Source organism: Triticum urartu, chromosome 6A (assembly GCF_056163025.1).
Source record: "Triticum urartu cultivar PI428250 chromosome 6A, HENAU_Tu73, whole genome shotgun sequence".
Lineage (NCBI taxonomy): Eukaryota > Viridiplantae > Streptophyta > Magnoliopsida > Poales > Poaceae > Triticum > Triticum urartu.
In genome coordinates this window covers 89,852,210-89,859,443 of record NC_141878.1, presented here as the reverse complement: position 1 = coordinate 89,859,443, position 7,234 = coordinate 89,852,210, and positions in this window count along the sequence as shown.

The following is a 7,234-nucleotide window of genomic DNA, read 5'->3' as shown; positions in this document are numbered from 1 at the left end:
TACTTCGTGACTTTTACCGATGACTTGAGTAGATACGGATATATCTATTTGATGAGGCACAAGTCAGAGACTTTTGAAAAGTTCAAAGAGTTTCAAAACGAGGTGGAGAATTAGCTCGGCAAGACTATAAAACTTCTACAATCTGATCGTGGAGGTGAGTACATGAGCCAGGAGTTTGATGATCATCTGAAAAGCAGAGGTATAGTACCTCAGCTCACACCTCCGAGTACGCCACAAAGAAATGGTGTATCAGAACGGAGGAATCGCACCTTGTTGGACATGGTTCGATCTATGATGAGCAAGTCAGATTTACCCTTGTCATTCTGGGGATACGCTCTAGAAACTGCAGCTTTCACACTTAACAGGGTACCATCAAAATCCGTAGACAAGACACCACATGAGATGTGGACCGGGAAGAGTCCCAGTTTGTCTTTTCTAAAGATTTGGGGTTGTGAAGCATTTTTCAAGAAACTTATGTCAGACAAGCTTACACCCAAGTCGGATAAATGCATATTCGTGGGATATCCGAGGGTAACCATGGGATATAACTTCTACAACCGGGAAGAGAACAAAGTGTTTGTTGCTCGGAACAGGGTTTTCCTTGAGAAAGAGTTTCTCAGTCGGGAGGCCAGTGGGAGGACGGTCTGACTCGAAGAAATTCGAGGACCACTCGGGGACGGCTTGACTGGTGATGAGATCATACCGGAGTCAGTCAGGGAACCCGTAGTGGAAGCGGCACAAGAACCATGGAGGTCGGAAAGATTGCATAGAGCGCGCGATGTATTGTTGCTAGAAAGCGATGAGCCGGCCACATATGCGGAAGCGATGGTGAGCCCAGATTCTGAGGCATGGCTGGAGGCCATGAGATCCGAGTTAAAGTCCATGGATGAGAATCAAGTTTGGGACTTGGTTGATCTGCCGCCTGTCGTAACGGCCATTGGTTGCAAATGGGTCTTTAAGAAGAAAACCGATGTGGATGGAAATGTTCAGATCCACAAAGCTCGGCTTGTCGCTAAGGGTTATGGACAAGTTCAAGGAATTGACTACGACGAGACTTACTCGCCGGTAGCGATGCTGAAGTCGGTGAGGATCGTACTAGCTATAGCTGCATATTTCAATTACGAGATATGGCATATGGATGTCAAGACGGCTTTCCTTCACGGAAATTTAACCGAGGACATGTATATGATACAACCCGAGGGTTTTGTCGATCCGACTAGCACTAGTAAGGTATGCAAGCTCAAGAGATCCATTTATGGGTTGAGGCAAGCATCTCGGAGCTGGAATATTCGTTTTGATGAGGTCGTCACTGGTTTCGGCTTCATCAAAAGCGAAGAGGACTCTTGTTTATACAAGAAGTTAAGTGGGAGCTCGATAGTGTTTTTGATCTTGTATGTGGATGACATACTACTGATCGGAAATGATATTTCGATGCTGAACTCGGTTAAGGAGTCATTGAATGACAAGTTTTCGATAAAGGACCTTGGTGAGGCAATGTACATTTTAGGCATTAAGATCTATAGAGATAGATCAAGGAGGCTGCTCGGCTTAAGCCAGAGCACGTACATAGATAAAGTGTTGAAGCGGTTCAACATGAGTGAGGCAAAGAAAGGGTTCTTGCCACTCTCACATGGTATAAGGCTAAGCGAGACTCAGAGTCCTTCGACACTGTTGAGCGAAGCAGGATGAGTAGGATTCCATATGCCTCGGCAATCGGATCCATCATGTATGCCATGATATGTACGCGGCCCGATGTTGCTTTTGCAATAAGCCTAACAAGTAGATACCAGTCAAACCCAGGTGAGAGTCACTAGACAGTGGTAAAGACTATTTTGAAGTACCTGAAAAGGACTAAAGAGATGTTCCTAGTTTATGGAGGTGAGGAAGAGCTCGTCGTAAGGGGTTACACCGATGCTAGTTTCCAAACCGATAGAGATGATTGTCGATCACAGTCCAGATTCGTGTATGTCATGAATGGAGGAGCGGTGAGTTGGATAAGTTCCAAGCAAGATACGGTGGCCGATTCTACTACAGAACCCGAATACATTGCAGCTTGTGAAGCTGCAAAGGAAGGTGTTTGGATCCGGAACTTTCTGGATGATCTTGGTATTTTCCCAGCCTTGGTAAAACCATTGGACCTTTATTGTGATAATTCTGGTGCCATCGCACAACCCAAGGAGCCGAGGAATCACCACAAGGTCAGACACATAGCTCGGAAATATCACCCGATACGAACGATCGTAAAGAGTGGTGATGTAGAGTTATGCAAAATTCACATGGATGAAAATATTGCGGATCCATTGACTAAGATGCTTCCACAACCCAAGCATGAGGGTCACGTTAGAGCTATGGGCATTCGATGTCTATCTGATTGACTCTAGTGCAAGTGGGAGACTGTTGGAGTTATGCCCTAGAGGCAATCATGTATGATGATATTTCCTATGCGTTTATGAATAAAGATAGTCCTTGGACATTATCAATGATGTGTATCAGCAAGTACGTGACTTGTTTGTGGGACTATGCATTGTATGATGACTGTCCTAAAAGGTCCCTAGTCGAAAGGGCTGTGTGGACGCACAGCCAACTAGACTAGCATATGACACAGTCGATGGCTTGGTCTCACTAGCCATGGAGCATTGGATGCTAACCGGATAATATGGACTTGGAAGGATCTGGTCGGATTCGACGTAGTCGGATCCGAGTCGAGATAAGGTCCGAGTCGGACAGACCCAACTACGAGACGCAGCGATATGTCATCTGTGAGTCTCTAGTACAACATATGTTCTATGTCCTAAAACCTGAGCTGACGCATGTACTCGGGATGGTGACAGACTTGCTTTGGGCTGACCAAACGCTACTCCGTGACTGAGTAGTTACAAAGGTAGGTTTCAGGCTTGTCCAGACCCATGCTGCGAGACATGGTCGAGCAAGATGGGATTTGCCCCTCCGACCAAGAGGGATATACTCTGGGCCCCTCGTGTGATCCAACCAGGATAAGCATGGCCATGCGACAAGGATTACGAGATAATCCGGTTTGTGGTCGGCATCACTGGAACGAGAAAGAGGTTGGGCTAGCACAAGGATGACAGACTCGCCTTGAGCTCGACAACATATATCGTGTGTCAAAAGGAATGGAAGTATGATGTACTGGTTCGCTAACCAGCTTCATAGTCTGCTTGGTGTTCGGCATGCCTTGCTAGAGGCCGCTACCAACCGTGTAGTTCGGAGTTGATCCGAACTGCGACCAAGCCAACTTGAACCTAAGGGGTCGCACCCTTAAGGGAAGGAACCTACGAGGTCGGATCCAAGGACACTGGTCGGATGTGATCCGAACTGTATTCGGATTGTGGCCGAGTAGACTTATGGGCTTTAGGGTCCGTGCGAGGCCCAAGTGTTGAGCCCGCGACGGACGCCTATATATATAGTGGAGGTGCCGCACACTCACGCGGTTGATCGCTTCGGCGCTGTCACTAGGGTTTGCATGTGTTGCGAATAGACACCTCCACTCGCTGCCGGTTGTGTGATCGGACCTAGCAGTCCGCCGCACGACGTTCCTCCCACACGCGCGGATACCGTTAGAGGCGATGCACTTGCGCCGCTCCGGCAAAGCTGTACGTGGGAACCGACCACCGGTTGTACGAGGGAGATCGGACGAGGAGGAGACGATCCACGCGGACGCGCTGCCCCAACTCTTCTTCCGCTGCACGGCACTACGCGTCTAGTGGTAACGAACTGTGATCCATCTCCCGTAGCATGTTCTTGGTTGTTCTGCGCGTAGGAAATTTTAATTTGCAGTCGACGCACCCTACCATAGATTCCAACAATATTGGGTCCCACATATTCTACGAAGATCTTTATCGGTCAAACTGCTATGACATCATACATTATTCCCTTTGTCATCGGTATGTTACTTGCCCGAGATTCCATCATCGGTATCTCCATACCTAGTTAAATCTCGTTACTGGCAAGTCTCTTTACTTGTTTCATAATGCATCATCCCGAAACTAACTCATTAGTCACAATGCTTGCAAGGCTTATTATGATTAGCATTACCGAGAGGGCCCAGAGATACGTCTCCGATACTCGGAGTGACAAATCCTAGTCTCGATCTATGCCAACCCAACAAACACCTTCGAAGATACCTATAGAGCATCTTTATAATCACCCAGTTATGTTGTGACGTTTGATAGCACACAAGGTATTCCTCCGGTATCTGGGAGTTACATAATCTCATAGTCAAAGGAATATGTATAAGTCATGAAGAAAGCAATAGCAATAAAACTTAACGATCATTATGCTAAGCTAACGGATGGGTCTTGTCCATCACATCATTCTCCTAATGATGTGATCCCGTTAATCAAATGACAACACATGTCTATGGTTAGGAAACTTAACCATCTTTGATCAACGAGCTAGTCTAGTGAGGCTTACTAGGGACACGGTGTTTTGTCTATGTATCCACACATGTATCAAGTTTCCGGTTAATACAATTCTAGCATGAATAATAAACATTTATCATGATATAAGGAAATATAAATAACAACTTTATTATTGCCTCTAGGGCATATTTCCTCCAGTCTCCCACTTGCACTAGAGTCAATAATCTAGTTCACATTGCCATGTGATTTAACACCAATAGTTCACATCGTTATGTGATTAACACCCATAGTTCACATCGCCATGTGACCAACACCCAATGGGTTTACTAGAATCAATAATCTAGTTCACATTGCTACGTGATTAATACCCAAAGAGTACTAAGGTGTGATCATGTTTTGCTTGTGAGAGAAGTTTAGTCAACAGGCCTGCCACATTCAGATCCGTATGTATTTTGCAAATTTCTATGTCTATAATGCTCTGCATGGATCCACTCTAGCTAATTGCTCCCGCTTTCAATATGTATCCAGACTGAGACTTATAGTCATCCGGATCAGTGTCAAAGCTTGCATCGATGTAACCCTTTACGACGAACTCTTTGTCACCTCCATAACCGAGAAACATTTCCTTAGTCCTCTTTAGGTACCTAAGGATAATTTTGACCGCTTTCCAGTGATCTACTCCTAGATCACTATTGTACCCCCTTGCCAAACTAATGGCAAGGTATACAATAGGTCTGGTACACAGCATGGCATACTTTCTAGAACATATGGCTGAAGCATAGGGAATGACTTTTATTCTCTCTCTATCTTCTGCCATGGTCGGGTTTTGAGTCTTACTCAACTTCACACCTTGTAACACAGGCTAGAACCCTTTCTTTGACTGATCCATTTTGAACTTCTTCAAAACTTTATCATGGTATGTGCTTTGTGAAAGTTCACTTAAGCGTCTTGATCTATCTCTATAGATCTCGATGCCTAATATATAAGCAGCTTCACCGAGGTCTTTCATTGAAAAACTCTTATTCAAGTATCCTTTTATGCTATCTAGAAATTATATCATTTCCAATCAACAATATGTCATCCACATATAATATTAGAAATGCTACAGAGCTCCCCACTCACTTTCTTGTAAATACATGCTTCTCCAAAAGTCTGTATGAAACCATATGCTTTGATCACCTCATCAAAGCATATATTCCAACTCCGAGATGCTTGCACCAGTCCATAATTGGATCGCTGGAGCTTGCACACTTTGTTAGCACCTTTAGGATTGAAAAAACCTTCTGGTTGCATCATATACAACTCTTCTTTGAGAAATCCATTAAGGAATGCAGTTTTGACGTCCATTTGCCAGATTTCATAATCATAAAATGCGACAATTGCTAACATGATTCGGACAGACTTAAGCATCGCTACCTGTGAGAAAGTCTCATCGTAGTCAACATCTTGAACTTGTCGAAAACCTTTTGCAACAAGTCGAGCTTTGTATATAGTAACACTACCATCAGCGTCCATCTTCCTCTTCAAGATCCATTTATTCTCAATGTCTTGCCGATCATCGGGCAAGTCCACCAAAGTCCACACTTTGTTCTCGTACATGGATCATATCTCAGATTTCATGGCCTCAAGCCATTTATCGGAATCTGGGCTCATCGTCGCTTCCTCATAGTTCGTAGGTTCGTCATGGTCTAGTAACATGACTTCTAGAACAGGATTACCATACCACTCTGGTGCGGATCATGCTTTGGTTGACCTACGAGGTTTGGTAGTAACTTGATCTGAAGTTTCATGATCATTATCATTAGCTTCCTCTCTAGTTGGTGTAGGCATCACGAGAACGGTTTTATGTGATGAGCTACTATCCAATTCGAGAGAAGGTACAATTACCTCATCGAGTTCTACTTTCCTCCCACTCACTTCTTTCGAGAGAAACTCCTTCTCTAGAAAGGATCCATTCTTAGCAACAAATATCTTGCCTTCGGATCTGTGATAGAAGGTGTACCCAACAGTTTCTTTTTGGGTATCCTATGAAGACGCACTTCTCCGATTTGGGTTCGAGCTTATCAGGCTGAAGCTTTTTCACATAAGCATCGCAACCCCAAACTTTAAGAAATGACAACTTAGGTTTCTTGCCAAACCACAATTCATACGGTGTCGTCTCAACGGATTTAGATGGTGCCCTATTTAACGTGAATGCAGATGTCTCTAATGCATAACCCCAAAATGATAAAGGCAAATCAGCAAGAGACATCATAGAACGCACCATATCTAATAAACTACGGTTACGACATTCAGACACACCATTACGCTGTAGTGTTCTAGGTGGCGTGAGTTGTGAAACTATTCCACATTGTTTTTAAATGAAGGCCAAACTCGTAACTCAAATATTTTAATCCGCGATCAGATCGTAGAAACTTTATTTTCTTGTTACGATGATTCTCCACTTCACTCTGAAATTCTTTTGAACTTTTCAAATGTTTCAGACTTGTGTTTCATTAAGTAGATATACCCATATCTACTCAAATCATCTGTGAAGGTTAGAAAGTAACGATACCCGCCGCGAGCCTCAACACTCATTGGACCGCATACATCAGTATGTATTATTTTCAATAAGTTAGTGGTTCACTCCATTGTTCTAGAGAATGGAGGTTTAGTCATCTTTCACATGAGGCATGGTTCGCAAGTATCAAATGAGGAACGCACCCGGTATCCCCGGAACACTTCCGGTGTCCAAATACAATCGTCCTATATATGAAACTTTACATCTCGACCATTTCGAGACTCCTCGTCATGTCCGTGATCTCATCCGGGACTCCGAACAACATTCGGTCACCAAATCACATAACTCATATAAT